Here is a 12078-nt window from a genome sequence, read left to right on the forward strand (position 1 = left end):
ATGGGGATATAAACATACCAAGCTTGATGGCGCTGGCACACACACACACACACACACACACACACACACACACACACACATAATGAGCAAAACTAGGAGGAAGCGGGACAATAATTACTATCTTATAGCTCATTATCACGAACATCAGCTTGGTGAGTGAAGAATTTATCCAAAGTTGTTTGTTGCTTATTATGCATCATCTCTTTGTGTAGCTCAGTATATGAAATGAACTCATTGTAAACACCTTTTGTAATTTCTATGCTACTTTCACGATTAGGATCATTAAGAGCAAAAAGCTACAGACCTTCCTCTGTAAGTACTTATTTGAACGCTGAGTTAGAGGTAGATTAAACTCTGAGTAACCCTTGAATGCCGTTGAATTTTCGGAGTGATACGTGTGTAGAGACTTATTTCCTCCTAAAAGAAGTGTCAGAAGTGTCCATTTTTGAAAGTTTTAAATCATGGTGCTGATTTTTCTTCTATCTCAAGAAATAAAAGTTCTAGTAAGCATGCGCTTCTAGAAAAGAGCAGTTTCATCATCAGTGTATACTTGCTTTGGTATCTAACACGCTTCAGTAATCATTTTCTTCAACTGCTCAGTACCACCAATCATTTTCATGTTGTGCAAATTCATGCGCATAGTAAACCCTTCAAACCAGTCTTTACAAGCCAAAAAGTGCTTTTCATTAGAAGTTCCACCAAACCTTTTCTGCAAATCGTCATATAAACTTTTGGCTTTTTTAGGGATCACTATAATTTTTATCGGCTCATAACGCCGATTCTGACCCTCTATCTAAACACTCAAAAGTCGTTCCATTTTAAGCATTACATTAGATCTACAGAAATATAAGGTTCAGACACTTGACGAAGTAGCTTCTTGAACACTTGATATAATTTTCTCTCTACTGTCACGTATTGTTCTCACTGTAGACGTTGCAAGATTTAACGTTTTGGCAATCTAATTTAGTTTTACCTCCGCATCAAGTCTTTTTAAAACGTCAAGTTTAATATCCAGTGTAAATCCCTTTACAGTTCCTTTTCGCACTACTGCCTTCAGATATACTTGATAACTCCCTTCCAGACGTTTTAAACTGAAGGCAAATCCAAGAGAAGCGACGGTTAACTATCTACAACAAATATATAGTAAAAAAAAAAACTGGCTGAGGAAAGATCTGATTTGTGAGACCTGAAAGGCGTCTTATTCCTATTGATGTGTATTAGATGAAATGATGATGAACTGAGGAAGAGAAAGTACTATATGATAACAGTTAGCTGAAGATTCACCAGATTTTATAGGCAATTAGCCCCATTCATTTCTGACGTAAGGCATAAATACACCCACACACACACACACACACTTACACACACATTCATACACACATTCATACACACACTTACACAGACGCACACTCATGCACACACATATATTGGTGTTCATGCTGATATCTACAGTAGCCAGTTGGATATATATATATATATATATATATATATATATATATATCTATATATACTAGCAGTCGTACTGTATTCGTCCTTGTCCAGGCTTATAATTACCATAAATAAATACCATCATGTCAATTCGTTATATTTGGAGCAGATTGCTTTTAAAAGTTGCTGACAATCTTCAATTGACCCAGGAATGTTGATTCAATTAAAATTATTCCATCCAAGCAATTCAGTTAAGATTCCTAAAAATAAACCTAAAAAATAATTAAATATTTAAGTTCAAATAAAATTTTATTCCAGTTATACTATTTTTCCTATAGTTTATAATGGAAAAACATTTTGCATTTCAAAATATTCTGCTAACTGACTTTGCTTCAAATAGATAATTTTTCTAGTCAATGAATGTTTCCATTGTCTATTGCAGTGCTCATGAGTATGCAAGTTTGTTATTGTTATTTATTTATTCATTTATTATTGTCAGAAGCTAAAAAGAATATATCTTCCAACAAGAAAGTTGCATCACATATGACCTTCTCATTGGAAAGTTACGTCCCTATGCAAAGTTTCAAGTGCCTAGGTCAGAAGTGTGGCCCACAATACATACATACATACATACATACATACATACAGTCACTTTTATATATATTAAGATGTACAATTACATTTGTCTCCATATATATGTATGCATATATACATACAAACACATACCTACGCACGCATTCACACACACGTGCACACACACACACGTGCACACACACATACACACACACACAAAGCCACGCACACAGATATATATATATATATATATATATATATATATATATATATATATATATATATATATATATAACTAATGAATGTGCTGAACTTTTTCTTTCTTAAGTCAATTATATTCAGGTTATATTTAAATGTATAGTTTTAACATCGGCTTAATAATTAATAATGCACCAAATAAATTAGCTTACCCGACCCTGTTCCCAGGGTATCTCCAGCGATATAATTCTACATAATTTTTTTATTCCTTTTTCTATTGTTAATATAGTTTAATATTCATTCCACATTATCGTAAAATGTCAGGTCTATTTAAATAAGTTTGATTAACTTTAAACTTGTCACCTTTGGGAAATCTCGAATACACGTGTAAGTGAAATCCATGTAGTTGCTGTAGCAAAAGATGACCTCGCTTTAAATAGGTTATTCGTTTTCATTCGTACAGTAAGTACGAGAATAAATAGATCGAGCTGGATAGACTTCTTACGCAATTAGATGGGGTGGAATAGAGTAATTGCACTATTTTTATTTTTATTTATATTCTTCAGATTTTTGCCTTAATATATTCCAGTATAACCTCTGATTACTTGTCTTCCAACAAAATCTCATGGGAAATTTCCAAACTGGTTATCAACAATCCCACACACAAATTTTATCTTTATTATTATAATTATTATTATTATTATTATTATTATTATTATTATTATTATTATTATTATTACGATAGTGCATGCTAATTTAATCAGCAAGTATTTTATCTCGATGTTTGATGACAACAAATTTCTTCACATCTCAAGAATCTTCGTTAGTATACTTGCAGAATATAGGATGGTACTTCTTTTTGCAGGTTGACAATGCGAGTTTCAATTCCAGTTTCTTTCAGCCTTTTAGATAGCATTTTGAGTGTTATCCCAAATGCACTAATTACTTCAGGAATAATTATTGTCTTGGTCTTCCACAGTCTCTTCATCTCTCTCTGGCTAGATCCTGATATTTCTCAATTTTTTCAATTTCTTTGGTATCAACTCTACTATAATAAGGAATTGTAAAATCTATGATCTTACAAATTTTTTAAAATTTTGTCTTCTATGATCATATCCGGTCTCCTTGCTTCAATAGTATGAGCAGTCTTTATGGAGAAAATTCTACAAGATCTTGTAATTCTTATTTTCTATACCAGTCTTTGGTTCGTGTTCATACCATTTTTCTGTTGTTTTGAAGCCACACACCGCAATGCGTTCTTTTGCCTACACAGTCATGTCTGCACTTATACTGCTTTTGTGCTAGTATACGAACCTTATTCAAAAGGTGATTGATACTTTTGTCTCATTTTCTGCAGATTCTACATTTGTTGCCTAAGTTTTATCGATCTTTGCATTTCTCATATTTGTTCTAAAGGTTTGTTCCTGGGTGGCTATTATTAACGTTTCTATCTTTCGTTTCAAGTTCCCACCTATCAACTAGAACCTGCAGCCTTCCATCAATCTCGATTTGTTGCATTAATTGGCCATCTAGCTCCATTTCTTTCCATTTGTTTCTTCTGTTGTTGTTCCTTTTCTCTTTGAATTCTCCTATTGTTTCGGTCACTTTTTTGGGTATCCCTGACTGCTAATAGTACTTTCTTTATTCTACGCAACGTAATTTTCTATGCCCAGTGTCGCAGTACCAACAGTGTCTTCTGCGTTATAGTAATTTTCTAGCACCTTCCTTTGTTGGTAGGTAGAATCGGTCAGTATTGCTTTTTGGCTGGAGTGCGTTGTGCATTGTGAGCAGCCTTCTAGTTCTATTCAAGTTTTGTAGCTCGGCCTTTGTCCGTTTCAGAGAGCGAGCAGAGTAATTCAGTATAGGCATAGCCCATGTATTTATGGCTTCAATGATATTCCCTCTATTTCATTTTGTTTCGAGCACCTTCCTAATTCTCCTCTTGTACACCTAAGTGACTTCCTGTCTCATTTCTCCTTCCATGATCTTATTGTCTTGCACTCCTAGATATTTGTTTCCCTCATTCTTCCACAGTAATTTAATGATGCTGTGATGCGGTAATTTTATGCCTTTAGAGTTTACCTTCCAGCATCTCTTCGTAATTAGTACTGCGTTACTGTTGTCGTTACTGTTGTTGTTGAATGAGAGAGCAGTGCATGATATGAAAGTGACACTGGAGTACAAATAGACGAAGCCCAATATAATAATAATAATAATAATAATAATAATAATAATAATAATAATAATAATAATAATAATAATAATAATGTTATTGTTATTATTATTATTGTTGTTGTTGTTGTTATAATTATTATTATTATTATTATTATTTTATGTTTGACTTTTGTTTTGCATTTGTACAAGTTGGATCCAAGTCTCACCCAGAGACCTCAAGAGACAACAAGTTAGAAGTTCATGTAGGTGTTATGCCTAGGGTACCATATATTTGGATTTGTACAGTTTTGTTCAAGTGAATGTTTAAGAAACCATAAGAAAGTTATGTGTTTGCTTTAAAATTTGAGATCACATAGACAGTATTTTACGTAGGATATGGGCAGTTCCCATGAGCACTATCTTTTGAACTTCAGCCATTTTGGGGTTTCCTGGTATCTGAGCTAGGTAGTAATCAGCCCGTTTCGCTGTCATTCTCAGGGCACCTATGACAATAGGTATTGTTTTCGTCTTCAGATTCCACATTTTGCTAATTTCTATTTCAAGATCTTTATATTTGCTCAGTTTTTGGTAGGTCTTGACAGATACGTTTATATCGATTGGGACAGTCATATCAATGAGGAGGCATGATTTTTGTCTGAAGTCTTTCAGTATGATGTCTGGCCTATTTGCGTCTATCTTTCTGTCAGTTTATTATTATTATTATTATTATTATTATTATTATTATTCAGTAGTTTTATTTTTATAACGTGCTTTCACTTCACTACCGAGCGCAGCTCTGTGCGCCTTGGGTATGTGCTGTGGTTTGCTGTGGTGCTCTTATGTTTACTGTATTGAAAGTGTTTTGCGTAGAATGTGTGCAGTACCCAGTAGTGCAATTTTCTGTATGTTATATATATTTGTAAGTCCTGGTGTTTTTGTTATGTATTTGTCTGAATATTTTTTTATTATACCTAAGGCACCTACTATGATAGGAATTGTTTCTGTTTTTAGATTCCACATTCGAGTTATCTCTATTTCCAGGTCTTTGTATTTTGAAAGTTTTTCCATTTCTTTTAGAGAAACGTTGTCATCTGCTGGTATTGAAACATCAATTAGAAGGCATTTTTTTCCTTCATGATCTTTGACAACTATATCTGGTCTATTTGCCTTAATTTCTCTATCTGTGTGTATTGGCATATCCCAGAGTATGGTTGCTTTCTATTATTATTATTATTATTATTATTATTATTATTATTATTATTATTATTATTATTATTATTATTATCATTATTATTATTATTATCATTGAGTGAGAGAGCAGTGCATGCCATCAAAGTGACAATGGGGTAAAATATACGAAGTCCAGTATAACCATCATGACTACCCGCCTGATAAGGGTACACCAGGCACATGCATCACAACTATATGTGCGCGACAATGTGATCTCATATCAAAATAAACAGCGCATGACCTTGCAGGTGGGGCCTAGTTAGAATTTTCTTCAGGTCGAGTAGGCATCCCACTCAAAAGGTCCCTGGATAAGGGTTGTTTAAGGATGTTGAATGAAGCATCCATGTTTTCAGAGGTGAATTATCCGAACCTCCAAAAATTCCTCTCAATACATGGCTATGATGCTCCCCAACTACTTCTGTTCGTGATCAGGGATGCACATATTGTCAGCCACCAAGGGACATGCTCAACTGGTTAAGATTAAACAACTGACAAGCAAATCTGTGGTATTGAGCAGAATATTTGCTGTAGCCCATCTTTTATACCTAGACAAAACAATGTACATGATAACAGTAAAGATCAGAAGCCATGAGAGCCACTGTCTGGTACTGCATCAGGGCATTATTATTATTATTATTATTATTATTATTATTATTATTATTATTATTATTATTATTATTAGTAGTAGTAGTAGTAGTAGTAGTAGTAGTAGTAGTAGTAGTAGTAGTAGTATCAATTGGTGAAAAGCTAACAGCTTATTCTGCTGGGTGTGATAAAACGTCTCAGCTGTCCACAGCCAGTAAACTAAGGTGGCACTTATTTACTGGTCATACTTCAAAAACCCTGCGTAGAATTCTTGCAGTTCCAAGCAATGCTGATTTTTGTAGATGTTCTACCTTTACATTTATACTAACCTTTTTGAACCATGCTGGTAGTTGAGTGTTGATACTTCCAAGTGCGCCAATTATTATTGGTATCGCATCTTACTCTCCTCATTGACCACAACCTTCGCATTTCCCACTTCAAATCGTCATAGTTATTCAGTTTTTCCTCTTCTTTCTCTTTGATCCTATTGTCACTGGGACACGCTACGTCGATTATCATGCATGTTCTTTCTTTCGTTTTATTTTTTTTAATACAACAATGTCTAGTTTCCGATGTCTGGTCAGGTGATCGCACTGAATCATTGCATTCCACAGGATTTTGCAATTTTCATTCTCGGTGACTCCTTCTGGAGTTTTCTCATACCACGTCTTTGCCCTTTGTAGGCCGTGATTTCGACAAGGCTCCCAATGGATCATTCTTGCTACATTGTCCCGTCGTCTTTTTGTATTCGCTTTGTGCCAATTTCGGGCAATCGCTAACGATGTATCATACCGTTTCACCCCTCTCACCACTCATTCGGCATCTGTCGCTATTATTATCATTGTTGTTGTTGTTGTTGTTGTTGTTGTTGTTGTTGTTGTTGTTGTTTCTTGTGTCAAATTATTCAGGAAACCCATTACTGACCATTTCTTTTATAACTCTGATTCCGAACCAGATTTTCACACAAGATTATTTTATACAATTATTTATCCCTGTCTGCACTAGATAGCTTTCTTATTATTTAACTCGATTGAAGCAGTAAGAAAATAAACTGAAGTTAACCATGGAACTTGTATCATTTAAATCCATCAGATCGACATCTCGATTCAGTTCCTGTAGGTTGGTGAGAGAGAAATCTCTTTTAAGAAAAAGTACTAAATGTACCAAGTAACTTCCTTATTCTAAAATTGAATGTACTACCATAAACCAATGAAGCACTCGTCAGTTTTACAGTGTCGTTGTTGCCCCTGCTTAGAAAATAAACAGTGCGAGGTAACAAGCACTACAAAAAATTCATTTGCTTTTCTATTGTTCCATCACCCTGATCATCAGCGAATATCCGGAAATAAATAAACTGATTGATAAGTAAACTTATTAAACTGCTTGTTATTTATTGCTATGTAGCATCTTGATTTATTGATTCATAACTGGGGTTTTTTAATGGAATCTTTACCAAGTTTTTAATTCGTATCAGTTCTTTTCTGATCATAGTAACGTCGTGGTTGTGGCGATGCAAAACATGGCTAATCCTATCCAAATAACCAAAGAAATGTAAAACGTATCGACGTGAAACTGAGATGAAGGTTTAAAGTATTTGAGTAAAATGTCGAACTGGCAGAAACACAAGAATGGCGGAGTGAATGACAATTTATATTAATCCCTATCCTTTTACGTTTTAATTTCAAATCCCGTCGAGGTCTATATAACTTTTGCCATTTTGGGATCGATAGGGTATATTTTGAGATCAAGTCCATCGACTATACAACTTATCTAAACAAATAAACCTGCACTGAACCAAAAAAAAATCAATATTTCACTTGAAGAGACTGTATTAATCCCTTTCGCCTCAGAGATTAAAGATTAAAGTCAGTGTAAAGAAATACTGGGCCTTAGCCAGGAATTTCACTCCTCAGATATTGGTTACATATACCTAGTTCCACTATGGTCGTGTGACAGGCTTAGAGTCAGTCAACAAAACCCTAAAATTACTTACACGTTGATATACTCTACCCATTTTCTATTGATTTGCTTGATACGACAAAAGCATTCAAATCTTAATTCAGTGTAACTGTACCATATGTATCTTATAAACCAGCTCTATATAATTTGACACTCCTCTTTTTGTCACTCTTCTCTATCTCTCACACTTTACATCTAATTCAAAATCTTCAGTTAAACAATTCGCGAAATCCTTACTTTTCCTGAAGTTCATTCCTCAAAATATTTATTTCAAAACGCTGAATATAATCAATTAAACAGTTCTCCCCTTTTCTCTTATCTTTCAATTACTGAACTATGAACTATCTATGAAGAAAGAAAAGAAGAAAAGAAGAAATTGAAGAAAAAATGAAAAGCAAAAACATGCTGTGAATGTCTTCTACACAATCACGCTTCGTAAAATATCTTAGTGTATGTACTTGCTTAGGATTATGTCAAGCTGATGATTTGAAAAAAAAAACTATGAAAATGCACTATACATGGCTACAAATGACTAAAAAACGTTTAGGATCTTTGTAATGAGTAGAAAAAAAAATGAAATATATATATTCTGTTCATCTCCTTCGCTACTCATAACTTAAAATTCCAACTACTGACGCCGTCATGATTTAGGATTTATCTAAACGTGATTATCTCCCTTACAATAATTGCGGCCAAGGCTCCACGTGTTTAAACCTCATTAAGTTATACTAAATGATCTGTGTGGAATAGGCAGCAAGATTTTAATACTGTACGTAATATTCTCCTACTTCTGCATTAAGTTAACTAATAATTATTCATATTAATAGCAATGGCAAACCATAGGGTTGGATTTTATTGAATTAACTGGATTAGATAACAAGCATAGCGGGAATTATATTAACCTTTTGATGGCTATATGTGTATGTATGGTACGTAAATGGATGGATGGACGGACGGACTAACGGACGGACTAACGGACGTAAGAGTGTGTGTGTGTGTGTGTGTGTGTGTGTGTGTGTGTGTGTGTGTGTGTGTGTGTGTGTGTGTGTGTGTGTGTGTGTGTGTGTGTGTGTGTGTGTGTGTGTGTGTGTGTGTGTGTGTGTGTGTGTAAATATATATGTACATATCATTGCTATTACGCAAACGTGTTGTAAGTCCAAAGCGTAGCTTCTTCAGAAAACGAAAAGTAGTTTCACCATTCCATAGCAAAACCGTTGAACTACACTTTGACCATTTTTGATTTCTTGGCATCTGAAGCAGCTGGAGACTCAATAGCTTGATCAAAAGAATCGGGTATTGCAAGCAAAAGTAAATATTGAAAAGAAAAAGAAAAAGAAAAACGCATTTGGCCAAATTTAGGCATACGACAGTTTAACATAATAGCAACGGTATGTATATATGTATGTACGTATGCGTGTGCGTATTTATATGTGTTCCGCACCAGTTCATGAGGTGTGCTGTTCTATTAACACACACACACACACACACACACACATAAACAAGAACTTTCAACAGTCCTTAAATAGTAGTCTTGATTTCTGTTGGGGGTGTTTTCTACAATCATCTTCGCCTCATAACGTCAGCTAGGAATCTTCCAATCATTCATCCAAGCAACGTATCCAGTCCAACGTAAACGGAGCTTGTACACCATTGTCTCAATGCTCAGGGTCTCTGTCAAGACCACCCAGTCTGGAATCCACAAGGACCAACCAACACTCAGAATGTGCCTCAAACATCTCTGATGGAAGCGCTCAAGGACTTTTGCTAGATGTCTGTAAAGGATTCTATGTCTCACATGAGTAAAAGAGCGACTTCAGTACACACGCATGGTAGACAGTGACTTTTGTTCGCCTTGTAATGTCATGTTGGGATCAGATACGAAACTCAAGAATCCTGATGAAACCTTGAAAATATTTCATCGTTCAAAGAGCAAGAATGTTGAGTGTACTGCCCTGGTAGACAAACTTGTCGACCGCTTTCAGTACTGCTCTTTCAACTAAGATATTTGGCTTCAGGTATGATTTTTCTGACGCAGGATAGAACATCGCAACGATCTTTCCCAGACTAGTACTGAGTCGAAATACTTTGCAAGGCGCAGAAAATGATCTATGAGAATTTTTATATCTTCAACAGTATGGCCAATTAAGTCACAATCATCTGCATAAAGGAGGTCACGAATAAGAGAATGGAAAACTTTCGAATTGGTAGTAAGTTGACACAAGTTGAAGAGACAACCAGAAGATCGGTACATCACATATATCACAGAAGAGCGATCTACAGCAAAAGTGAGAGTAACTGAAAAATTCAAGGAAAAGAGAGTTGGGAAAAAATGTCGCGCTACTTGATACCATTCTGTACAGGAATGGGTCCCGCCATGCCACCACCGATATTGAACTATGCCTCTATCCCATCATGAAATGATTTAATTATCGATACAAAATATCCTAAACAACCAAGTCTGCCGAATATTTTCCACGGAGAAGCTGTATTCACAGTATCGAAGACTTTTGTTAAGTCAATGTAAGCGTGGACAAGATCCATATTCTGCTCAAAGCACTTCTGAATGTCTTGCTGTATAGATTATATCCATTGCTCCTTGACCAGAACGAAAGCCACATTGGGATTCACATAGGACGTCATTTACAAGTTATTTATTCAGGCAGGTAAGAATACACGCTAGAACCTTGCCAGCAGCTGACAGTAGAGCAAAACTTTTATGGTTGCCATACTTTAATCTGATTCCATTTCCTTTGTCGCTTGAAGATATATTTAGTTGGCTACGTGAATAATAACTGAAGCAAACTCGCGAACATTTAACTATAATTGCCGAACATAAAGGTTATTGGTGTTGGCGAATTACAGTGAACAATATTAATAATTGCCGAATGAGAGGAAAGGAAATCTGCTCTGAAAATATAGAAAGCTATCTGTATGACAACATGCGATCAGTCCAAAAATACACGAAGTCATCTGTGCAAATCTCTGAGGCACTTTGTGGCGGTTGTGGCTATCTGTCCTCTAAGTTACGCGCCAAAGAGTTTGTATAAAAGGCAAGAAGTCAAATCTTACAACATTCGAGAAAACCATATCCCACCACAACCTCACGCTGATTGCTCGACTTATAGACTAATCATGCGAAACTGTGGTGGTTCACTCGTGGTGTCTGACCGAGTATTCAGTGGTTAGGTTTCGAATCCCTGCTACACCTGTGCCTGGAGGAAACTCTAGAATTAATTTTATGAAAGGACAAATTCATGTATAACAATAAACTAAAAAGCTCTTTATAGAGTTCGAAAAAAAAAATTAATATAAGAAATTTCAGGTAATATTAGAACTGTTTATATCGAAACGTTCATTGATATAAACAGATGACTTGTGTTGACAAGTCTTGTTAAAAGAATTGTACGAAGTTGTATAAGTCGTTCGGTATCTCCTAAACGGATGGCTTGCAATAACGAGTTATCATTGTTGTTTTCGTATTCTGCAAAGTTCAGGTCAAAGACTTGAGGGAAACAAAACAATGGTTGTGAATTCAAGAGGGCAGCTGTTCGAGGAAAGAAGCTACCAGAATAGAGAGACTTATGACTAACAGGAAACTTTGTTGGGTTTCCAGGTACTCACAACGTAGTCACAACAGAGAAACTATGCGACTGAGAAGAGAAGCAAGTGACACGTTTAAAGGTGCTGAGAAAGCGTACTAGACTACAAAGTTTATCAGAGCAATGCGCATGAAAATATCTATAGAAAAGACTACGCAAATACATTTCGATGATAAATCAGGACACTAACAGAAGAGGACCCACCATGCTGGCGACTTGATACTGAATTCAATCAAGTCATTTGAGACACTCAGGGGAGGTTCCCAGCCAAAAGATGACACCATTATTTAATGCAAGGTCGAATGGTGATACAAGATACTCATTGGCATAAGAAGTTTGCGAGTACGTAAGA

This window comes from Octopus bimaculoides, chromosome 7 (assembly GCF_046866305.1).
Source record: "Octopus bimaculoides isolate indiv1 chromosome 7, ASM4686630v1, whole genome shotgun sequence".
NCBI classification, from domain to species: domain Eukaryota; kingdom Metazoa; phylum Mollusca; class Cephalopoda; order Octopoda; family Octopodidae; genus Octopus; species Octopus bimaculoides.